Raw genomic sequence first — 26,677 nt, 5'->3', positions numbered from 1 at the left:
TGGAGTGAGTTTAAAATAATGTTATTTTTAACAAGTCCCCAAATAATGCTGTAATGTTAACTCTCAGACTGAACTTTGAGCAGCACAGTTTGTATGTTGGACCTATACTTTAGAAAACAGAGGGCTGGAATTGGCAGCTGGAAGAGGGCAGCTATAGAATGTAGTTTAATCACATTCATGCACATGAGCAATCATCAAATTAGTAAGATATTGGGGTTGATTAACATGTCTCTCCTCAATTTCATACCTTGGTGATGAATTATATGTAAAATTTTATATAATGTGTTTGGATACACAGAAAATACAAAGTCTAATTTTTCAATCCAGCGACACTGTGGGAAGTGCCTTCAATAAAGGCATTAAGAGTCCTGGGGAAATGTACCATCTCATCACTGAAGAACATTTTCTGCCAATTACTAAAGGCTAAGATAAGAGACATTAAGAAAGAAACCCAAAGAGAAGATGGTATATAGAAAAATGAAAACTTTATTCTTCAGCTGAAAAATTGGAACAGTAACGCTGGAAATGACCATCTCAGGCACCATCCTGTACAACCACTCACTCACAAAGTGAGAACTTCCCCAAATTGTGTCAAAATCATGCATTTTTTCATTATCATATGAGGTGAGATTTTAGATAAATAAAGCAGATGTGAGATTAAAAGGTTGACTATGGGACTTCATTGGTCCTAAGAAGTTTAGAACTTGGCATAATCTGAGTGAACGGAAAACTGGCTTGACAAACAGCTCTTAAACTATCCTCAAGGAAATATGAAAGGAAAATCCCACATTCAGCTCTTCTAAATCAGCTGATAGTCACACTCCAGAGATTTCTACCTTGGCAGCACAGATGAAGAGGCTCTGCCAACTTCATCATCAAACCATTGAATTAATGTTGTTTTATCTTAATTAAATTTATTATTATAAAACTGCACTAAGTGTAGCTGCCCTGTATTATAATATTCCCAGGATCACGAGAAGAGGAATCATGCCAGACTAGCAATATTCCATGAAATTAATTACCAAGGATAATTCGCTAAATTATCCTCTAACACGGATGCTTTTATTGTACATATTCCTTGGATTTTATGGTTAGTTTTTAATTGGTTAGCGTCATAGATACACCTCAAAAATTTCTGAATGAGTCTTCTGTCTACTGGTTAATATTTAATGTAGTAATAATCAACTCTTCTGCTTCATAAACTTTAGTAGGTGATCACCATTTACCATAGTTTGCAAATCTTCCATTGCCAACTGATTACTTGATCACTTGACATCCCATTACTCATCGATTTGCTTGAACAGGAGCCAGTAACGTCTCCATCTGTCCCTGTCGCATGCTGGTGTAGCCCAATGGTGTCGGCTCATACTAGGAACACGAAGAGCCTCAAACTGATCATTCAAAGTCTTGACAAAGAAATCTCACCATCTCGTAGGTTGGCGGCCACGTGATCATTTGACATCTCATTGAATCCAGTCAGTAATGGCTCTAGTCCAACTGAAAATATTTTATTAACATTTTCCTTGTTTAATGATGGTAAATTTAGAATTTTTCAGCAGAATAATTACATATCCAGTAAAACAGCTATATTGTTAGTTTATTATTGATTTCTATATATCATAGTACTATATACCTATATACTATATATCATAGTACCTGAAAATTTATCTTAAAAATACAATAATCTTCATAGTTTAATATTCTATAAAACTGTAGTTTTAGAGTGTTTATATAAACTGTTAAGATTCCTTATTAAGCATGACTTTCATTTTACTATGAATATAATCATACACATTCTCTTAACAAGCAATTCATTTACATCAGTACATGTGTTACCTATTGCATACTCTGAAATTAATTTCATATTTCAAGAATAAGTTTCTCCTCCAAAGCTAAAGATGTTTTATGTATATCATGTCATATATTGAGAATACTTCTAAGGAATATGTTAGTAATTACCATCATCAAACTACCCTTGAAATGGCAAAGCCAGACTGATTGTTAAACTAGATGAATAACTTTCTGATTATATAATTTATTTAAATATTAAGATTATTATTAGGGCTGGAGCGCTAGCACAGTGGGTAGGGCATTTTCCTTACATGCGGCAGACCCCACCAACCCATGTTCAATTCCTCTGCCCCTCTTGGAGAGCCTGGCAAGTTACTGAGAGTATCTCATCCGCAAGGCAAAGCCTGGCAAGCTACCCATGATGTATTCAATATGACAAACACAGTAGCAACAAGTCTCACAAAGTTATTGAGCCCTCTCGAGCAAATCAATGAACAACGGGAGGACAGTTACAGTGACAGATTAACATTATTGTCAGTTCTAGGTTTCATTTGTCATTTAGTTTCATGGCTTGCTTTTGCTTCTTTGAATTTTGTAGATTTTTTTTCAGCAATTAGAGATCCATCATACAATAGCTTCTCAAAGGAATTTGGAGGAAAATGCTGAGATTTCTGTGCTATGTAGATGTTGACTCATAGTTTGACTTTGAGCTAAGGTTCATGACAACACAATCCTCTACTTGGTTGAGATTACTGTTCCATAAAAAAATAGTATTTACTTATCTCTCTAGAGAGCTATGAATTTTAATTAATATTTTAAAAAGCTCTTGACCTCATTGGATATGTACTAACCTTTGTACAATGATCTCTATTTTTTCATATTCTTAAAATTACCTTTAAAATGATAATCTTGGCAGATATTACAGTAAGATATTAGGCAAGTTAAAATTAAGAGAATACTACTCACTTCTAATATTAGATGCATTACATTGCACGAAAGGAAAGAATTTCTTTGACCTTAGGCAAAGACAATTGAAAACTACACATCCAACTGTTTGAAAAGAAGCTGTGACTATCTCCTTGTTATTTCAGCAAACCACCAATCTCTGTGACCTAAATTTATCATTATCAAACCAATAACAAAAATAGCTGAATTTCAAGGTATTTTTAACACAGAAAGCTACCACTATTAAATAAAATCTCTATAATTTTCACTTTCTAGCTGACATACAACTGTTTTCTCATAAAAATTTAAGAATGGAAACAAATTTCTTTTTTTCCCATCCCATAATATGGGCATTGTTAATTAAATTTATGCCTCAAATATAAACCAGTCACTTTGAAAGCTAGTTGCCTTTATCCTTTTTAATGAAAAAGGAAATTCTATCTCAAATATTTCTCATTTTTCTCTATATCTCACTTTTAACTCCATCATGTTTTATTTTCTTAAGTGATTTTGCCCTTATCTCTTTCCAAATATGGAAAAACTAACGACAAACTAGTATTACAAAAGAGACCTACTCGACATTCTATAAATATACGCATTTATGAAAATAACAAAAAATAAAAGAAAAATATTCTCAGTTGTTTATTTCAACTAGATTCATCTGTCTATAAAACTGGTCTTAATCTGAAAGTTATATGTATACGTATAAATTTTTTGGCTATATTTGATTATATTAAACATACAGAAAATTTAGAAGACAATAAGGAATACTCACACATACAACACTGTATGTTGATGCATATATGCACATATATATGCATATAATTCTCCAAAGCAGCAAAAACTAATATTCTATCTACAATATCCCTGTCTTTTTCTCTCCCTATTGAGAAGTAGCCAACATTATGAAACTCTGTAATCTTTCCATAATGTATTCACAAACATCACGATCACGATCATGACCATCCTGTTGTTCGTCGATTGCCTTGAGCAGGCCCCAGTAAGGTCTCCTTCGTCCTAGCCCTGAGATGTTTTTAAAAAGTGCCATATTCAAGGCTCTTTCAGGGTTAGGAGAATGAGACCCATCATTGTTACTGGTATTTGGCATATTGGGTACACCACGGGAAGTTTGCCAGACTCTGCCGTGTGGGCAGGTTACATTCGGTAGCCTGCCAGTTTGTCCAAAGTAGGAATGAGATGATAAGATTGAGCTTCAGGGAGCTGAGTGTGATAATCTCTGGATCCTGGCCATTGTTGGGGTTACACGGCAGTTGGTAGGTGTAACTGTCTAGCTACTGGCAGGTCCAGTCCCAAACCGTGCAGGCTTGGAGATCTCAGCCCCGGGTCCCACACAAACATATCTTTCCGTAAATAAAAAGGCAGTAGCCAGTAAACTAACATCAGTATTCAAAATTCAGTCACAGCCAGTTCTGCATACCCCACTAGAAACATTTATATATATTTTTAAAGGGTTAAAAAGAATCGTATATACAGTGGGGTCAGTAAGAGACCTTGAAGCCTAGTAAAAAATAAAATAGTAAATCACTGTATCACTGTCATCCTGTTGTTCATCGATTTCCTCGAGAAGGCACCAGTAAAGTCTCCATTCGTCCTAGCCCTGAGATTTTAGCAGGTGCCACATTGGAGGCTCCTTCAGGGTCAGGTGAATGAGACCCATCATTGTTACTGGGTTTTGGCATATCGGATATGGCATGAGGAACTTGCCAGACTCTGCTGTGTGATCAGGATACACTTGGTAGCCTGTCGCATTCTCCAAGAGTGAGAACTAGACAATAAGAGGTCGCGGGTTCGTGAATGTTGCCACATGCTTCCGGGAGCTGGGTTTTATAGTCCTTGGGTCTTAGCGTTGCTGGGATAACACGACGATGGGGGCAGTTGGTGGGTGTAATGCCTAGCTACTGGAAGATGGGGGATCTGGGTGGAGGAGGCCCTGTCCCGATCCTAGCAGGCTTGGAGATCTCAACCCTGGGTCCCACACACCGGGGTTCCTCTGCTGGTTCCTTCATGCCTGAGGCTCATCCGAACATGTAGAGAGTGGTCTTAAGCATGCCTGTGGCTGGAACCAGAGGTCTTCAGCTGCCGGGATTCTGCTCAGGTTCGGGAGGGAAACTCAATCCTTCCCCCTCCAAGGGTCCCCGGTGAGGACAGCCAGGCATGGGGGCAGGAGACTCTGCGCTGTTCTCTTCCGGGAGCTGGGTTTTATAGTCTTTGGGTCTTGGCTGTTGATGGGATTACATGGCGCCGGGGGCAGTTGGTCGGTGTAATGCCTAGCTACTGGGAGAGGGGGAATCTGGGTGGAAGATGCCCACTCCCTATCTGGGAGGCTTGGAGATCTACACCCTGGGTCTCGCACACCTGGGTTCCTCTGCCGGTTCCTTCATGTGTGAGGCTCATCCGAAGGTGGGGAGAGTGGTCTTAAGCATGGCTGTGACTAGTTCCGGAGGTCTTCACCTGAAAATAGTAAATATTTTATTCAATTCTAATCTCTCATTGTGTTGTTTTGCATATTTTAAACTTTTTATATAAGATGATTTTGTACTAAAGAGGTCCTCTATAGTCTTCTCTTAAATCAAAATTGTTGTCAAAAATTATATACAATAATACCTATGATATTTCTATAGATTTTATTTATCCTTTTAAGTTGCTGCATAGTTAAAATATCGCTGAACATTTTGACAGTTAATTGTTCAAGATTTTCGGTGACACTTTGATATTTGTGTTGTGCCCAAAATTTGGTGACTAAAATATATCTGAAAAAGAAACCACTATGTCCATATCACAAGTGAAAGATTTGCTCTGAAATATTGTAGGCTATAAGATAGTCACACTTTTAGCTGTTTATAAGATTACTAAAGTGTGATCAAAATATCCGTGTTGATTATATTCTCACTCATAAGTTATGGCTATTCAATTTTTCCGCATAGAAACGATCATAGTTGTTTTGTCAGTCGTATCCCTTATTATTTTATATGCCTTATCCTGATTATCAATAAGTCAGTGGTCACTTTACTGCCTTATAACTCCAAATCCACTTTTCCTCATTTTGTGATACTGGAGGTGGGCCCTATAAACACTTGTCTTATTATGATAGGTCTTGTTATTAGAAATCGCTGGAGGCAGTAAAAAAAAATCTTAGTGAAAGTAGTAGGCATGTCTTGCTTTCCAGTGTCCGTTATTACCCAGCATAACAATCATGAAGGTGATATGTCTGATACTCACTTCAGTGGCTGCATCCTCTGACACAGTCGATCCATGCCCTCTAAACTTCTCAACAACTTAGCTTGCTGCTCCTATGAATGAATTCCAGTTCATGACTTTGGCAAGTCTCCTTTCATTAGCAGCGTTAGGAAAGGTGAGAGACAGTATACTCCAGTTTTTAAGTTTTTTCTTGTTCTTTCTTCTCATCAAGCCAATAGTTGCATTTTGCATTTGCTACTTCTATACCCTTTGAAGCCTTTTACACTTATTATTAGTTACATTTTTCCCTAAATATTAATGATTCACATTAAATTTTCCCTGTTCATGCTAGTGGTATGATTAATATTTCCTGAGAAGATAGTAAGACTGAACAAAGTTTACTGTTTGTTGGTCACTCAGCTTTGTTCTCTGTATAAGTGATAGAAGATAGTAGATCAATAGATCTGTTTCTTCTCTTGGGAGGGTAATCTATTAATTTTTTTAATGTGTGGAATGCTAACCTTATTTTGTTAGAACAGTTCTTTGTAAATACCTTCTTCAAGTTGTGACTAACCTTATGATTCAGTTGTGTCTTTTCATATACAAAGACAAAAGTATTTTTAGTTATGATTTGTCAAACTTTTTGTCTAGTTTAAGAAATTCTCCATTAAGCTGGAGAGAGAGTAAAGGAGCAACTCAAGCATGGCATATGGTCCCCTGAGCACCGACAGGGATCAATCCCCAGCATGGTATCTGGTCCCCTGAGCACTGCTAGGTGTCATTCCTGAGCACAGACCTAGGAAGAACCCTGAACACTACTGATATGGCCCAAATCTGTCCTTTCTCAAAAGAAACTCTTAATTCTTTCACAGTCACAAAGATTTCTGAGCATTTTGTCATCTAAATTGTATAGCTTAAATTATTTTATACACAATTCTTTCAGATAACTGGAGTTTTATTAATAGTATGGTGAAAAACTTTTTTTTTAATTTATATTAGTGAAGCACCATGAGGTATAGTTTACTTTTTCTGTACAGATAATGATTTTTATCCCTGTTTACTTTCCTTTTAAGATTCTGATGTGATGATGGGGCTACACAATCTTATCTGTGGTTATAGTTATGATGCCTGCGTACATGGTCTCTGAAAGTCACACTCTTCAGTTGTGACACTCATGCACATTTTGTTGCACAACTGTATGCAATGCTTAGACTGGTTAGCTATTGTCAGCACAAGCTTGCTTGTGGTGTGCCAGAGATTGCGTACTTTGTTGTGCCACTGGCAATCCCGAACAGCAGTACCGGGAATGACACTCTGCATGTGTGGGCAGTGCCAGGGATCAAACCCATGGCCTCCTGCTTTCAAGGAAGGCTCTTTGCCATTGAGCTATCTCTGGATTCCTAGATAATGGCATATGATTTTTTTCTCACTGCAATGTATTGAATGGATTATCCTTTCTCCTTTTGTAGTTGGTTAAAGGACAAATTTATCTTTTAAGATGTTATTATTTACACCTTTAATTTTATTTTTAAAATTATGTTCAATTTGGTTTACTATTTAATCGAGAATCAACATCCCCTCTTTTAGTTATATTTTTGTATGTTTTGAAAATCTAGTAGAATGGAAACTCTACCTCCTTTTCCTTCTCTTTTGAATTTTCTTGGCAAAAGATCTATAAAGCACTTCACAAAACTCAATAACAAAAACAATAAAAACTCCAACAACTCCATCTACAAATGGAGTGAGGGGATCAACAGACACTTTTGCAGAAAAGACATCGGGTGGCCTATATAGACATATGTGATGATGGAAAAGTGCTAATTGTCTCTCATGATTAAGGAAACACAAATCAAAGCAACAGTGAGATATCACCCCATGCCTGTGGAAATGCACAATATCAAAAAGTCTTGGCATCCCCCAAACACAAAAACATTCATTTTAAAAGATATATTCATTACAGCACTTAGTGGCCAAGATATAAAGACCCAAATGCCCAATTATGAATAAATGAATAAAAAATTATGGTAATATACTCAATAGAACACTTTTCATCTTTAAGAAGGAACAAAAACCATACGATTTGCTATAATGTGGATGAAATTAAAGGGTATCATGCTGAGTGAAGTCTGTCAGAAGAAGAGGTCAGATAAAGGGATGAGGGACATAACGATATCCTGCAAGGTAGCAGCAACAAAAAGCCAAATGCTGCATTGTGGGAAGCCAAGATCCCTCTCATAGACCCTGGCCATGGTTCCCATGTTAGGGACATTGGTGATAGTCTCCCAGGGACTTCCTGACCTCAGCGGATGCCTGATCCATAGCCACATACATCAGGCTGACAGTTATCTTATCTGGCCTTATCTATAGTGACCTCCAGGATGCATCTACTGCCATAAGACCCTTTGATATACAAATGTAAAGCTCAGGATGCATCTACTACCATAACACCCTTTGATATACAAATGTTTACCTTGAATGCTATGTAAAACTCTTGTTGCTAACCTTACCATGTATGGTTATATTGCTTCTGCTTGTGACTGGGCTATCCCAGACCCTATATAAACAGCCTGTATCCCTCAATAAAGCCTGTCCCTTTTTCTCTCTGTTTCTAAACTGTACTCTGTCTCTTGTGTCTTGTGTTCATTCCTTTGGTCCCTCCTTGCACCATCGGATCAATCCTCGGGACACTTCACAGGCCGGAGAGTGGTTAGTGCCCCCCCCCCCGCACTCCACAATGGGAGGACTGATCCACATAACTGAGTTTTCTTTTGGGGAGAGTTTTGAAAAGGAGAAATGTTGTAATCTTGCAGGGGCTGGGGAGGCAGGGTGGAGGATTGGGTACACTGGTGATGGATGTGTTGTTGGAATTATTTACAAAGGAAAATGTCATTAACAGTATTGTAAATTACAGAGCCACAATCAATTTTTTTAAACTTAAAGACAATTATCTTGATACAGCCGAAGAGAAGGGCCACATGGAGGACTGGCTCCACAGCCCCCGGAGAAAAAACCAGGTTCCAAAAGAGTCGAGATCATTGGGAAGTCCCAGTTGGGGTAGGTGCCGCATCCCGCCTCCCCCAGATGGAACCCCGGTGACCAGAAGCCTCTACAAGCATAGCTCGAGTATGCGGGAACTAGGACTTTTCCTCCAAACATCTCTCTATATACAAAGTGATCAATGGGAAGTAAATCACCCAACGTTTCTCCCTGAAAATCAGAGTTAAGTTTGGAGCACGGCCACAGCCCCAGAAACACAAGGACTTAATGCAGAACCCAGCAGCTTGGAGCAGAAAAGTGAACAGACTATGCGTTAATCCAGGCCATCATGTCTGCCCGGAGGGGATAGGGTGTTGCCCTATTTGCCCTCTCTTCTCTGGAAAGAAGGATGGCGGCCGCATGGGAGCCGTGTGGACAGCAGGTATGAGCCGGGGGTGTGGGGGCAACTAAAACCTCATGGGAAGGGGGGCGTTCCGGTCCGTCCTTCACGCCCCACCAAGGTCACCAGTTGCCCCCCACGAGCGGCTCTCCAGCACGGCCACAGCCCCAGAACCACAAGGACTTAATGCAGAACCCAGCAGCTTGGAGCAGAAAAGTGAACGGACTATGCGTTAATCCAGGCCATCATGTCTGCCTGGAGGGGAAAGGGTGTTGCCCCATTTGCCCTCTCCTCTCTGGAAAGAAGGATGGCGGCCGCATGGGAGCCTTGTGGACAGCAGGTATGAGCCAGGGTTGTGGGGGCGACTAAAACCTCATGGGAAGGGGTGCGTTTCGGTCCGTCCTTCATTCCCTACCGAGGTCACCAGTTGCCCCCCACGAGCAGCTCTCTAGCACGGCCACAGCCCCAGAAGCACAAGGACTTAATGCAGAACCCGGCAGCTTGGAGCAGAAAAGTGAATGGACTATGCGTTAATCCAGGCCATCATGTCTGCCCAGAGGGGAAAGAGTGTTGCCCCTTTCGCCCTCTCTTCTCTGGAAAGAAGGATGGTGGCCGCATGGGAGCCTTGTGGACAGCAGGTATGAGCCGGAGGTGTGGGGGCAACTAAAACCTCATGGGAAGGGGGGCGTTTCGGTCCGCCCTTCACGCCCTACCGAGGCCACCAGTTGCCCCCCACGAGTGGCTCTCCAGCACAGCCACGACTCCAGAGCACAGAAACCAATTTCATAATTATCTGACTTTCAGTAGAAATACTTCCAAGTTTAATAAGTAAAATAGCAGAAATCCAAAACCAACATTTAATTCTTGAACCCAGCTGTAGAAAGCAAATCACTTCACAATGCTTTTTCAGCATGTCTGATTTGGGGGGGGGGGGGGGTAAACTCTAAATAATAGTGGTGAATCTTTTATTGAAACAATGAATCTAATCAAAGCAGATAGAGTGCTAACTAGAATTCATCTGCCTCACAGGGACTGGGAGGGGTGAGGGGTGGGGTTTTATTGGGGTTATTCATGGTAAAAAATAAGTATTGATAAAGGGAAATGTGTTTGATATTTGCATGACTGAGACCTAAACCTGAAAGCTTTGTAACTTTTCCCACAGTGATTCAATAAATAAATAAATTTAAAAAAAAAACCAATTATCTTGACTTTTCTTTGCCCTTCACTCTCTCATCTGAAGTTAGGATAAATTGATCAAGATCCAAGAAAAGTACTTTTGGGATTTTTGGGGGGCTGGAGCGATAGCACAGTAGTAGGGCGTTTGCCCTGCGTGCAGCCAGCCCGGCTGAGCTGGGTTCGATTCCTTTGCCCCTCTAGAAGAGCCCTGGAAGCTACGGAGAGTATCTCGCCCGCACAGCAAAACCTGGCAAGCTACTCGTGATGTATTCTATATGCCAAACACAGTAACAACAAGTCTCAAAATGGAGACATTACTGGCCCGCTCGAGCAAATCGATGAATAAAGGAAGGACAGTGTTTGTTTGTGTTTTAATATTGAACTTACAAATTAGACAAAATAATACTAATACTAATTAGGAGGTCTAAAGCAATAGCACAGCGGGTAGGGCGTTTGCCTTGCATGCAGCCAACCCGGGTTCGATTCCCAGCATCTCATATGGTCCCCCAAGCACTGCCAGGAGTAATTCCTGAGTGCAGAGCGAGGAGCAGCCCCTGTGTACTACCGGGTGTGACCCAAAAAACCAAAAACTAAAAATAATAATAAAAAATTATACTAATTAGGCAAACTACAATTTCAAGCCTGGGTCTTTCTGAAACATGATATTTTTCTCTTTAATTTTATCTTTAGTAAGATTTAAGATTTTTTTTCAAAAATAGACCCAAAGTTATCCCTAGCTAAATTAAACAAGGAAATCCTTTTTATGGGTTGGGGGGCAAGTGGCATACCTAGTGTGCTTAGGGCTTAGTCTGCATTCAGAGATCACTCCTGGCAGGCTTGTAGGACTTTATTAGGTGCTGAGGATTGAACGCTGGTGGCCGTGTGCAAGAAATATGCACTGCCTGCTGTACTGTTACTCCAGCCTGAACAAGGAGATCTTACATTTAGACAAAGGTAACAGTAATGCCTTGGTAAGCTATATAAACAAACTAAAACCTACTCCAGAGTAAGTATACCGAAAGCTGATAAAATGTAAATGAAGAACAATTGATCACAACCAAAGAGTTTTTTTTTTAAATAAGCAAATTGCTTATTTGTCCTGGTTGTATTGAGATCTTTAGGAAACCCCTCCCAGTTTCTTTTTTTTTTTTTTTTGCTTTTTGGGTCACACCTGGCGATGCACAGGTGTTACTCCTGGCTCTGCACTCAGGAGTTACTCCTGGTGGTGCTCAGGGGACCATATGGGATGCTGGGAATTGAACCTGGGTCGGCTGCGTGCAAGACAAATGCCCTACCCGCTGTGCTATTGCTCCAGCCCCGTCTCCAGCCCCCTCTCCCAGTTTTCTTTTACTAGAGCTTTTCTCACCACTTCTGGTTTGACACTGCCTACTAATTCAAATTGATATCTGCTCAAGAAGACGTATAAAAACTTTATGTATCTCTATTTATCTCTTAACAAGAACACATTTTTAATAATGAGTTTTCAAAATTACACGAGTTCATTTTGATAGTATAAAATGCTATTCATATTTATGTAATAAATTTTCTATTCGGCAGACTTGATTTCCTTTATCCCATTGAGTAGGCTGTCTATAGATTTTCTTCAATTTTCTACATGATCACAAAATCAGTGGCATTTCTCATTTACAATATATTTTATGTGGAATAGTGGACCACTTCCAAAGACCGAAGTGCTAATAACCAAGATGGAATTCACTGATTATTAAAGAAATGTTTCTGTCAGCATCTTGAAATATGCTCAAGAAAGAAGAAAAGTTTCCTCCAGAAATGAAGCTGAGCAGCCTTGAGAGCCCTCGTGTGGAAGTAAATCATGAGAACTCGCACTCATCTTTGTTTTCCTAAATTAGATGTGTTAAGATATTAACTGATTTCATCACTGTTGTAAGTTTTTACTGATTCTTTTTTTAAAAAGTTTAAAACTTTTTTTACTGCGTTTTAAGAGTTCAGGTTGTTCAGGTTTCTGGATCATTGGTTATGTATCCTTTACAAACAGTATAAAAAGCTAATTCTTCCTCTTTCCTTTCTTACTCATTAGTCTCCTTAAATTTATATCTAAAAGCAACTGAAGATTGTGATGATAGGTATCCATAAAAAAATTAATAGAACTAATCAAGAAACATGTAAAAATCAGCTTGCTAGTAATAAAAAATAAAACAATAATATTATTTTTACCCATATAAAAATGTACACAGAGAGTTTTAGTTTAGAATTTTTAAAGACTTCTTACCCTAAAGAGAGTAAGAAGATTTTTTTTATTTCATTACATTCAGGGAAAAGAAACTATCAAAGATTCCCCATGGGAAATATAAGTTAGTGAGCAATTGGGCAATATTTATAAAAATCTTTAAATCACAAATGCCATGCAGACAAAGAAATTCCCTTCTCTAGATCTTTATTTTCAAAAAATAAGATCTGTGGTAAAGATGAAGACAAAAAGGAGGAGGATTCTATGTTATTTATAAAAATGAAAGTAATACGTTCAAATAGAAGGAAGTTGTTAAATAAATTTTAAATATTCATATAAAAAAATACTAGCCACCAAAACTTCGATCATGAAGGGCTATTTCATAAACTGAAAATAATTTCCCTAAGACATTCCTAGAGTTTTAAAATTCATAGGCATTATTTAACATTAATTTTAGTCATATTATATAAGTATTCAAATAACAGCTTTTAAAATGCCATATACTAGGAACAGATGTGTGTGAATTTATTTAATCTTTGCTTTAAAAAAAAAAGCCAAAGCTCAGGGAAATCTGGACATAAGGTATGCAAGGAGGACTATGCCAGAAAGGAGCATACAAGTTATACCAGTCAGTTATCTTTAAGCTGTAGGCATATGGGTCATTTTTATTTTCATATTTGTACACATTTTATATTTTCCAAATGTCTGAAAATGAGTAGTTATTAGTAAGTTGAATAATCTATATGACTCAAAGATTAATATTTATGTTCTTGTAATCTCAAAATGAAAAACTTCTCTTTAATTATAAGTAATATAAAGGCATACTAATCTTCTTCCTATATATTGTTGTACCAAATTCTAGAAACTTCGCCTAGCCTTTGTATTGATTTATATATTGCAGTGCATATTGTTTCTATGAAAACAAAAATAAAAAATGGTAAGCCACTCTGATGTAGCAGCTTTATTCATACTATCAGTTACATTTGATATTGGGGGAAATTTTCCTACCCCTCATACACTGGAAATAATTGATGTCACACTACAGCTCTGCCTGTATTCACTCATCACCCTTAGCCAGAAAGCAATAGGATCTGTAAGGAAAAATATTGCCCCATTAAACAAAGTGTCATCATTGAAGAGCAATCATTCTTTTTTATTTTTCCTGTGAGGTTATCTTAATAATTCACTCATAACAGTTATCTCCCAGGAAACATCTAGTTCATAGAGTAAGACTGTTAAACAATATGAATCTGGTACAAATAGCTCAGGATGAATGCTTCCAACCATGAAAGTTCCATATTTATTAAAAAATCTATACAAAGCAAAGACCATTGCAAGCTACTGCCTAGTGTTGGTGGAAAACTAATTTATTCTTGCTTTTTCAGCACTTCTCACTCCTTTGTACACAGCTTGTCACGTTAGAAGCTATCTTTCATCACACTAAAGAAAGCTAAATAAAAATGAATTGGCAAAGTCAAGTTTGATTTGTGGAACTGAAGATTGGAGATAAATAATGAGTAGTTGGCATTTTAGACAGTCATCATTTTACTATCACTGGACTGTAATTCCCTAGTGAGATAACACCAGTGCTGTAGCACTGTCCTCCCGTTGTGCTTCAATTTGCTCAAGCGGGCACCGGTAACATCTCCATTGTGAGACATGTTGTTACTATTTTTGGCATGTTAAATATGTCACAGGTAGCTTTCCAGGGTTTGCCCAGTGGGCGGGGTACTCTTGGTAGCTTGCCCGGCTCTCCAAGAGGGGCAGAGGAATCGAACCCGGGCCAGCCGTGTGCAAGGCAAACGCCCTACCCGCTATGCTATCGCTCTGGCCCCTAATGAGACAAACAAATTCATTTTATTGCCTTTTCTTGAGCATGGAATTGATGGGAGAATTCCCAAGAAATTCATGATAAAATATTCTCAAAATATAGATGCTTGGTATGATGTTTCCTTGCACCTCTGCCTACAGTACGAATCACTAGCTCAAGTAACCTAAGTCACTATCAATTTCTTGTTTTTATATTTAAGTGTTTTCTTCTCAACTATAATTGTTATTGGAATCATTTACCAAAATCTGGTACTTTATAAACACTGAGCATGAAGCTCAGGGCATAACGTTTGAGATACTTTATACTGAACCCAGTGACATATTAATCCATATTTTTTTTCTGTTTTTCTTTTAGCAGAATAAAATGTGCACTTGTGCTTCTTTTATTTATTTTTTATGATGCAGCCTAGCATGGGATTGCTAACTCCAGTGACAGCATGGCTATTGTTTTCTCCATTACTTTGCAATTCTTGGAGAAAACTGAGCAATCACAACACAGGTGAATTTGTTGCACATTAATAGCACCTGGAACTTGACGCTGAAATTCTGGAAGTCACTGGGCAGCATGTATTTCTTTTCTTGCTGTTCCCATAATCAATTTTGGGTATCAATAATTGGTCCTTGAATCTTTTGCTTACCCTGTTGTCCATGTCCATGCCTGTGGATATTTGCAAGTTACATTTAATTTTGACATCAGTTTATGTGTTGGATGAACTTTCTGATCTTCTTTTCAATGATCTTGGGCTTTAGAAGAGATCTGAGGATGGCACTAAGGCCATCGGAGATGTTTGCCACTTCAGGCACTCACAAGAATGAGAAGGACGTGATATAACAGTACTTTAAAATACACTGTATTTTGTTTTTTTAATCTATTCTGAATTTTCATTGAGAAATTCTTTTCAGGAAATTAATAAGATCATAAATGGGTAAATAAATACCAATTGCCCAATTCAGGATGATTATTAAGTTTTCCAAAGTAAGATTTTATTTCATTGTTTTGTAGATGTTTTAATTGCTTCAAATGCTAGTGTTTGTTCTAGTTACACAATTTATCAGTTATCTCTTTCTTTTAAAAAATAAAATTTCATAACTAAAAACTTTAAAAATCTGGACATTTCTCTAGATATAATGTAGCTTCGCTGTGTATTTTGCTTCTGAGTTTGTGACTAAATCTATTTGAGATGTTGGCAGCATGCCAATGTTCAAATAGAGAGGAATCCACTTTTAACTTCACCTATGTGGTTGATGGCAGGAATTTCTGCCTCAGATGTGGTTGGGGTGAGAGCCTTATACTCCCTTACTGGCTTTGGATAAGGCCACTCTAGTGACTTCCATTGTGAGCCTCTGCTCCTAACCGCTTACTTCATCAAAGTTTGAAAGCTAAGAGATGTGGTTCAGTAGTACAAACAGATATGCATATAATAATGCTATATGTAGTGATGCTTATAATATTGATAGGTAACCACTTGACTTGTGTAACTGCTCTTCTCTGTCTAGTAGTGGATGGATCAATTGGTCCAGATGAACGGTCACACTGAGATTAGATTGACTCCCACTGTTTTGCCATTTTACCCAATTCTGCAGCACTTTCTATTTCTCAGCATAAAGGAGATAATTCCATGACATAGGTGAGGTGGGAAAGAGAGAGAATATGAGTCAGAATCTCTATGTGACCAACCATGGAGAGTTTTTCTCCTCATCAGGTTGAAGAAATAGAATTCTTGTCTATTCTTTTGCCAATCTGTCGTTTATAGTTGAACTTTGTGACTTTTCTTTCATAGATAAAGATACAAATATTCCCAGTCAAAGGTTTGGTTTTAGAGGTCAAAGCTATAATAGAAAATTTAACTCTTCTGTCTACTGAATTTGGTTTGAATTAAAAAACATATTGAGATTTAAAAAAATTCTTTGTTTTAGGATTTATGATCCCTCAATCCTAAAGCAAAGGCCAATAGAAAAAGATAAGGAAAATATGGGGTCATGTTATACTTTAAATATTTATTATATGTCAAAATATTAATCTAACCAACAGTTTTGAATTTCAGATGTGAAGATCATTTTTAGACTTCCCAAATGATTCTGATTCATAGTTACCTTGAGACCCCAGATTTTTAGCATCTACTTTGTGGCTAATATAGTGAGTAGTCATTTGGTTTCAGATCACTACCACAAGCTGAGTGATTTTGCGCAAGTTGGTGTTTTAAATCTTAATTTTCTTATTTATAAAATAAGGACATTTTATATAATATAAATTTGATATTAGGAGTAAATTAGAGAATTCACATTAAGCTCTACCTCAGTTACTGGACAACTGTAAATATCTAACAATGGTGAGCTGTGATAATTTTACAACCACATAGTAAGGAATAATGGACAAAAAATGTTTGTTGACATAAACTCTGTTTAAGATACAAAAAAATATCTCTGTTAATACCCAAGAATAGTCGAGATCAGTACCAGGAGGATTACTCCATGGCTTAGAGGCCAGCTGGGCATTCTAGGGGAAAGGGCAGCTCAGATAGAGAAGGGAGCACCAAATAAAGGGTGTTGGGAGGATCCTCCCAGGAGGAGAGATGCATGTTGAAAGTAGACTATGGACTGAACATGATTGCCACTCAATGCCTCTCTTGCAGACCACAACACCCAAAAGGAGAGAGAGAACAGAAGGGAATGCCCTGCCACAGAGGTAGGGTGGGATGGGGGGATGGGGGTGGGAGGGATACTGGGATCCGTGGTGGTGGAAAATGGGCACTGGTGGAGGGATGGGTACTTAATCATTGTATAATTGAAACCCAAGCACAAAAATTTGTAAGTCTACAACTGTACCTCATGGTGTTTCACCAATAAATTACCCATGGTTTATTCTTAGGCTAAAGCTTTGTATTATTTTAAGAAAAAATGTTAAAGTAGTTTTCAAATTATATAGTAAAGTAAAGTAAAGGCCCTCCCGTTGTTCATCGATTTGCTCAAGCAGGCCTAGTAACATCTCCATTGGAGATTTTGTTGTTACTGTGTTTGGCATATGCAATACGTCATGGGTGGCTTGCCAGGCTCTGCCGTGCGGGCAAGATAGTCTCGGCAGCTTGCCGGGCTCTCTGAGAGGGGCGGAGGAATCGAACTCGGGTCGGCCATGTTGGCTGCGTGCAAGGCAAACGCCCTACCGCTGTGCTATATAAGTACTATATAAATATTATGCTATAAAATCATTTTGATATATTGAAACATTTGAACACTATCTAGGTGCTGCAAATATTGCAGTGAACAAGACGTTCAAGGACTCTGAGCCAAAGAGAAATTTCACTCAAATGGAGGAAGCATATAGTGAGCAAACAAAAAAAAAAAACAAAAAAAGATAAATGGTGTCACCACACCAGGCAGTGCTCAGGGCTTATTTAAGGCACTGCACTGAGGGATCACTCCTGGTGGTGCTCTGGGGACCACATGGAATGCTGTGGGCTGAATATCGGAGAGCCATAAGCAATGCAAGTACCCTGCCCGCTGTGCTAGTTCTCTGGTCCCAGTTAGTTTTTAGTTTTAAAGTAATGTTGGTAAAGTTGTCCCTTGGACAGACAACCATGAAGTGCTGTGTGTGTGTGTGTGATGAAGATGACCTTTCACTGAAACTAGCAACTGAGCTGAATCCTGAAGTAAACAAAGGAGTAATGAAATATTCTGCAGGAAAGCATTTCAAATGAGGGCACAACAGGGGAAGAGACCTGAGAACAATTTGGATCTACTTTACAAAGTAAAAAAATAAGAGTCCATGTAGACTTGAGTGCCCAGGGAGCAAACGAAGTGAGTAAACAGAGAAGTCAGAGAATTGGGTTATATAGCCCTTCTGAGGTTAAAAATTTTGATTATGGGCCCAGAGAGAGAGAGTACAGAGGGTATTGTTGGCACAATAGTTGCCTACCTGAGCTTTGCCAGGAGTGATCCCTAAGCAAAGAGCCAGAGATCATCCCTGAGCACCACCAGGTCTGGCCCCAAAGCCAAAAACTAACAAACAAACAAAAAGACCCCAACGCCTAAACAAAACAAAAACACAAAGAATTTGGATGTGTCTGTGAAGTACATGAAACCATTAAAGAACTTAAAAATAAGTTATCTGAATGTGTGTTTTTATTGTCATAATCATACATAACAAAGGTTATCACTTTAATTATTATTATATACATAATTGTCAATAAGTGGAGATGAATACTTTACAGTATTGTGCAATTATCATCACTACCTATTTTCAGGTTTTTTTCATCATTGAAAGTTAAAGTACCTGTTATTCTGTCTTCCTCTCCCTAGTAACTACCATTCACTTTCTATCTATTCACTTTCTATAAATTTGCTTAACCAAGGCATTTTATACAAGGAAAAGTCATACTATATTTATCATTTGGATCATATTCATCTTTTTAAATTCTTATTCCTGTTATAAATAAGAATGCTTGTTGAATTCTTATTCCTGTTATGAATAAGAATGCTGGGTGAGGGAGAGAGAATAAAAGAAAATGCCCTGCCGCTGTGGCATGTGGGGTGGAGGGGGGGTGGTAAGGGGTGGCAGGGATGCTGGGAACATTGGTGGGGGAGAATGGGCACCGGTGGAGGGATGGGTAAATGATAATTTATGACTGTAATGCAGGGCTGGAGCAATAGCACAGCGGTAGGGCATTTTGCCTTGCGCGCAGCCAGCCCGGCTGAACAGGGTTCGATTCCTCCACCCCTCTTGGAGATCCTGACAAGCTACAGAGAGTATCTTACCCGCATTGCAAAGCCTGGCAAGCTACCCATGACGTATTCAATATGCCAAACACAGTAACAATGGAGATGTTACTGGGCCCGCTCAAGCAAATCGATGAACAGTGGGAGGACAGTGATAGTGACAGTGATGACTGTAATGCAAACACGAAAGTTCGTAAGTTTGTAACTGTACCCTGTGGTGATTCACTAATAAAAAAAAAACAACAACAACAAAGAATTCTGGGTGAGATACCCAAAAGGGGTGAGAATATCACCCAGTAATGCTCAGGACTAACTCCTGGTTCTGCACTCAGGAATTATTCCTGTTGGTGCTCAAGGGACTATATGGGATGCCAGAGATAGTACCCAAGATATTCTTGTTGCACTGTATTCCCAGCTCTGAATACAACTGTTTCTGATCTACACAGTTTTATAAAGATCACTCTTGTTGCTATGCTATAATTTCATAGTAAAGGTGCAGGAACTAAAACAAAAAAGATCAATGACAATGAAAATTCTGTTCTCTGTGGGGTGTGACATATACTTCATTCAGTATTACAGCAATGTAAATTCAGAGAAGGAACCAAATTCACAGTCAATTTACTTAAATGAACTCATTTGTCTTTCATCTATATATTTTTTTATTTATTTTTTTTAATAGTGAGACATCATAAGGTACAGTTGCAGACTTATACATTTTTGTACTTGGGTTTCAATTATACAATGATCAAACACCCATCCCTCCACCAGTGCACATTTCCCACCACCACGGATCCCAGTATCCCTCCCACCCCCCACATGTTAGGGGACAAGGGAGCTCAGAAAGAGAAGGAAACACCAAATAAAGGGTGTGGGGAGGATCCTCCCAGGATGGGAGAAGCATGCTGAAAGTAGACTATAGACCAATCATCTATATTTTTTCATGTTTGTGTCACACATATGTCTATATGTACATATATAACTACATATAAAAGTATTTAAATGTGTGTGCGTGTGTGCATGTGTTTCCATGTGCAAAAAACTTGGATATCAGACAGTGTCACCTCTGGGCTAATGTGTAGGCAAATTTGATTTTTAGTAAACTTTTTCTTATGCTGTTGTCCCAGCCCTTCAGTAACCTTCAGGCGTGCATGTGTTTCCATGTGCAAAAAACTTTGATATCAGACAGTGTCACCTCTGGGCTAATGTGTAGGCAAATTTGATTTTTAGTAAACTTTTTCTTATGCTGTTGTGCCAGCCCTTCAGTAACCTTCAGGCATTTGCTAAGAACCAAGAGCAAACACTAATGAGAATTTGCTTGTTTGTTTGTCTGTTTGGGGTCGCACCTTTCTGTGCTTAGGGTTTACTGGTGGTTCTGCGGTCAGAGACCACTTCTGGTGATGGACAGAGGACCTTATGTAATGCTAGGGAAGAAATAAGAGTTTGCTGCTTAAAAGTCAAGCACCTTAATGGATATATTATCTCAAATTAATGGCATATATCTTCTTCTGCTAACCTCAAATGAATATCCTTGAACCACGTAGTGTCTAGCATTCTGTCAAGCATTGTGAATGAGTAAAAGCTATGAAATATGCCATTGCTTTTTAATCTTTGTTAGAGTAGAAGTTGTGTACACATGAGACAATGAGAAACCAATTTAAGACAAACAAAATATTAAATCTGTAACAATGAACTAGATGGCACTTTCTAACACAGTGGCTAAAATACTAGTGTGTTGCAGTTATTACTTTCATTCAAAGGAAATTTCATTAAGAATGATTATATTTTCTAAGATCAACTGAAATAGTATCTCCTAACCTACATCCTCTTCCAGATTGTCATTTATCATCATGAGGTAGCATGTATGTTCCCTCCACTTAAGCCTGGTAGGCCTTGCACACTACCTCACCAACAGACTGCAAAGAGTGACATCACATGATTCCTCAATATCACTTACTACTTAAAAGTGTCATGTATATTTTTAACTTGATTTGACATATTTTCTCTTTAGATCCAGTTTTTTTGGACTGGTTTGGTTTGGCTTGATTTGTTTGTGTGCCACACTAAGTGTTTCTCAGGGCTACTCCTGACTATGTGCTTGAAGAGGTTCCTCCTGTTAGTGTTCAAGGGGGCCATGCAGAACTGGGTATAAAACCCAGGGTCCCTTTACACAAAGCATGCTCCCCAGTTTTTTGAGTTGTGTCCCTGGCCTGGGAGTCAGTCAATCATCAGCAATAACATTCAAGCGGTCCCTGATGTGACTCACATGGAAAAAAACTGCAGTTGTTGCTTTCAACCTTAGTTTAGTTTTCCAAGCAACACCAGCACAACAGTCACGTCACATGAGTGATCTATCCTGGAAACTAACCATCAGTTCCCTGGTGAAGCACTCCCATTGACAGTGACACCAAATATATTCAAGTAAAATATTTGTAATAAAATTAATATTTCTGTTTGGAACCATTGTGTTCTGACTGGCTTGTTGTTTAATAAAAGTGACATATCTCATCATACCAAACTTCACTTTCACTTGTATTCCGCTAGCCATTCTTAAATAGTAGAGTGGGGTAAAGTTATATTAAAAACTAAAATACAAATATAACCTGATACTTATCTTAATTAGGTCTACTTTCACAAAGTGTTTGTTACCAGTGTTCATTTATATTTCCACAATACAACCAAAAATGATTTTGTAAATACTATGTAACAAAAATATACATATCCAGAAAATACTTCTCTATAGTTTTGCCAAGATATGAGTGGATTTAATGTGAAGAACATCTACTGGATTGAAGAATGGGAATAGATTTATAAAGGTATAAGAGCTTTGAGAAGGGGAAATTAAATGATATTTGAGGAAGTCAAGGCATGTATCTTAGAGGAGGAAGAATTGAAGAAAATGTTGAAGCATGTTGAAGAAAAGTAATATTTTAAAAGGCAAGATAGTGAATCCTGTGCACAGGTGCTAATGGGGATAAACATAGGTCTAGTGTATTTGGTGTATTTTTAGACTAATTTGGTTGATGGTTTTATGCTTGTTTGTTTGTTTTGAGGTCACACCAAGAAGTGCTTAATGCTTCTGGTTCTGAGCTCAGAGATCACTACTGATTATATAGGGTGCAAAGGAACACACCCTGACTGGCAAACAATCTACTAACTGAACTATTTGCCCAGTCCCTGGACAAACTTTGGCCTTTTGGTTTTTGATTTTTCATTTTATTTTATTTTTTATAAAAATATGGAATGCTTCGCAAATTTGCATGTCATCCTTGCGCAGGGGCCATGCTAATCTTCTCTGTATAGTTCCAATTTTAGTATATGTGCTTCCAAAGTGAGCACTTGGTTTTTTATTTTTAATTTTGTCTTTTGTGGTTGTGATGGAGCAGTGATGGAGGTGAGGAGTGGAGGGTTAGGAGACACCAGCGGTGCTCAGGGGTTACTCCTCTCTCTTTACTCAGGAGTCACCTGGCATACTTGGGGGATTATATGATAATGCAAGTGTCCTACCTGCTGTGCTCTCTCAGGCCCTAGACCAATTAATTTATTGCAAAAAGAGAAAAGACTTTAAGAAAAATTGAATGAAAAGACAAGGCAAGGATAGATTGCTTACAAAGCTAAAATGTAAAATCCCTAGTGCTTGTTTTAAATCTTGGACGACAGTTCCAGCTACTGCTGTCAATTTGCTGTTGTATTTATATGCATTAATTAGAAATCCAAATAAATCTCTTTTTTATAGATTTTCTCTCTCTGCTGCTGAGACATAAAGCAGCATGCTTTTATTAAAAGGAAGTTAGCTAATTTTTCTCAAACAGCTCCTCAAAATTTGAAAAACACAAAAAACACATATTAGTTATGTTTATATCTCTAAAATAGATTTAATACTCTGAGATAGAGTCTAATGGTTTAGATGAAGTTCCCGGTAGTCTCAGTCTTGCTTGTTAATCCCAAAAGTTTGAACAAAACCATTGACAACTGTACATATTAGTTGACAGTCAATATTCATACTGCCAATTTTGGTACTGTCATCATCCTTTGTTTCTGGCCACCAATCCTGGTTGTGGTTTTTATTTGTCTGTTTTTGGGGTTAGGCATGCCTGGTAATGCTCAGGGCTAGAGTGACCCAGGGTGATGCTCAGGGGAACCGCTGTGGTGCCAGGGATTGAATTGGGGTAAACAGGATACAAGGCAAGTTCAAAATCCTATACAATCTCTCTGATCCCTGGACCATCTATTCCAAGCATAAATACTCTTCCAAGCATAATAGGATTTATGAATCCCATTCTAAGCATAAATCCTATATGAGGCCTATTTCAAGCATAAAGTATCTCATACTTTAGAGTTTACACTCTTATATATTTTCCCATTAATTAACATGTTTTTGGTACTCCTTCACTCTCTGACCAAGTGCCTAAAACAATGTTTTGCTAATCTCTTGGTGAAGTTATAAGATTTCTAAGTATTGTGATATAGCCTAATAAATAGCTCTCTTATTTACCAAATTTGGTGTGAGTATATCTTTATGTCAAAGTATCATTCTAGATTAGAGGACAGCAGTTTAAATCTTAAAAACAACTATATTCCCCCAGACTAAATTTTAAATCAGCTGACATGCCCTGTATTGGGCTAGAAACATTTTCTTAATATATATTTTATTACATTCCCAACTTGGCAGAACCTCCCTCTCGGGGAAAAAAAATGAAGTGTTCTTCACTATCTTATGAGCAAAAAGAACAGAAGGACTACAGCTACACAAACTCACTTTTCTCTAAAGATTCCTAAATACAGTAAGAATGTCAAGAGAGGTCAGAATTTTATTGCTATAGCACATAGAAGCAAGAGTGGGTACATTCTGACTCATCGTGCCAAATTTGGCCTATTATGTGTTTCTGGCAAAATAATAATAGTTTTTAAAAAAGAAGTTTAATAATGTGTGACACAGGAACCTTACATGACATTGAATTTTAATGACTATAAATAAAATTTACTGGTACACAGCCATGTCTGTTGATTTGCATATTGTCTATGATGCAATGGTAGAGTCAAGTGGTTATGATTAGATGGCATAATCATAAAACCTTAAAGATTTGGGGCTGAAGTGATAGTATAGCAGGTAGTGTGCATGCCTTGCACACATCTGGCCAGAGTTCAATCCCTAGCACCCCATTTGGTCCCTCAAGCCCTCCAAGAGTGATCCCTGAGTGCAGAGCCAGGACTAAGTCTTGAATACAGTTATGTGTGCCATCCCTCCAAAAAAAAAATCAAATAACCAAGCAAAAACCACCAAATAAAATTTAAACGTTTTAAATTTGGGTATTTACAGGAAAAGTAGAACATTTACTTGCAAAGAAAAGACAAAAGAAAAGAAAGGAAACATGCAAGTATGGGAAAGAACATTCTGGAATTTTTTTCTGGAGATGGAATGTCCTGTTGTTTCTGTCTTTGTTTCTGGACCTACATTTTCTCAGTTACATTACTCAAAATTTGCTGGAATTTTGTAAATTTCTTTTACCCTCTTTAGTTAATTATTGATTTGGTTTTCAGTTCATTTTTCTTTTAAGATGTCTTTGAAGGGTTTTGCTTTTTTCCTCCCATTGCCATCACAGGACAATTTCTAACCAGGAACCCTGCAACAACTTTTCACTGGGACATCTTAATTTCAATATTTTCATTGTCATTTAGAATATGTTTTATTCCCTCATTAAAAATGAGGTAACACTTACCTTAATGCAAAATAACTTTTCTTCCAAATAATCTCATCTTTCTACGTCACATGTTCTTTCTTCATATTTCCCTTTTTATTCATCAGGTTTATAATCTGCATAAAGTATCATAAAACTATGGGTGTTGGGATAATTTTTTTCCTTTGTTATGCTGTTTCTTCTAATAAGGTTGGATTGGTACACATCCAAGAACTTCATATTACTTATCTATGATTGCATTTGAATTACTATCTATGGCAAAGCTGACTAGCTTATACCTAAGATTATATGACTATTTGTTATGAATGTTTAAATCAATCTGGCATATCGAATACTCTCGGTAGCTTGCCGGGCTCTCCGAGAGGGGCGGAGGAATCGAACTCGGGTCGGCCATGTTGGCCGCTTGTAAGGCGAACGCCATACCTGCTGCGATATGCCAGACACAGTAACAACAAAGTCTCCAATGGAGACGTTACTGGGCCCGCTCGAGTTTAAATCAAAAGTTCAAAGACACCTAATCTAGTCCTACCTTTTCCCACAATTTCTATAGCACTGATGGCTATTTTTTCCTTAGCCATTCTTAACTTTCACAATATTCCAACCTTTGATTTTTTTCCTTGTATTACTAAGCACATAGCAGCCTGCAATAAAGACAATTCCTTACCCTCAAATTTTGATGTAGCCAATAAAATACAGGAGAGGCCAGTGTGTTGTGTGTGCAGTAGTCAGAGAGTGTCCTTAAGGGGAGGATGTACTCACCTCTCTCCCCTTAGACTTCTCCTTGATAGAATAATGGTAAATTAACTGCAAATGTCAACATACATGATAAGATGGTTTTATATACAGAGTTAATATACAGCAGAACACAAGATGAAAATACTCATAAAAGAATTGTTATAATTCTCATACAATACATATCTAGGATTTTACTTGAGTAAAAAAATACAATTATCTCATGAACCAGATATTCAGTTAACTATAATTTTCTGTCACTTGTAATTCATCCTAAGAGATGCAACATGATATGGAGTCAGAAATAGGACACTTTTCTTATAGATCACAACAGTGTCTTTAGAACTTGATAAGTTAGTTGCCTGTGCCAACCCATTCTTGACTCATGCTATGAGCTTAAGCTGAACTGTCTATTCTCACCTCCTCCATTTGATCACATTTCAGGAATTATTTAAAGCAGTTGATATTAAAGTTGCATCTACACTTGAAAGTATTTTTCTTCTTTTTTTCTCCTATTTCAAATTAAATATAGTGTATTTGGACAATTGAGGTAGTGTATTATGTTACATTCCTTGAGCCACATTTTAGTCCTTTATCTTTGATAAGAGCTGGAGTGATAGCACAGAGGGTAGGGTATTTGCCTTACATGCAGCTCACCCGGGTTTGATTCCTTCGTTCCTCTTGGAGAGCCTGGCAAGCTGCCAAGAGTATCCTGCCCGCACGGCAGAACCTGGCAAGCTCCCTGTGGCCTATTCAATATGCCAAAAACTATAACAACAAGTCTCACAATGGAGATGTTACTGGTGCCCGCTCGAGCAAATCAATGAACAACCAGGAGGACAGACAGTGCTACAGTGCATCTTTGATAAAAATGCAGACATTAAAGACTGCTTCCAGGATCCCCATTCTTTCATTACAAAAAATGTTTCATGAATTTATTGAAATAAATTTGGGAAAAGTGAGCTATATTTCCTTATCAGCAAGTAAGTTCCCATTCTTTAAACTCAAAATGTC

At 38.0% G+C, this 26,677-nt stretch overlaps 1 non-coding gene across 1 annotated transcript; it reads right to left on the bottom strand.

Moving 5' to 3' along the window:
• Positions 1 to 22,464: 22,464 nt before the first annotated feature.
• On the bottom strand, positions 22,465 to 22,571 carry LOC130019428 (U6 spliceosomal RNA). Its single transcript, XR_008791758.1, has one exon. It is a non-coding gene; the product is annotated as a U6 spliceosomal RNA (small nuclear RNA).
• Between the last annotated feature and the right edge of the window lie 4,106 nt (positions 22,572 to 26,677).

Source organism: Sorex fumeus, unplaced genomic scaffold, assembly GCF_029834395.1.
Source record: "Sorex fumeus unplaced genomic scaffold, SorFum_2.1 ptg000008l, whole genome shotgun sequence".
Taxonomy (NCBI): domain Eukaryota; kingdom Metazoa; phylum Chordata; class Mammalia; order Eulipotyphla; family Soricidae; genus Sorex; species Sorex fumeus.
The sequence above is the reverse complement of the archived record's forward strand: the minus strand, read 5'-3'. Positions and strand labels throughout refer to the sequence as shown.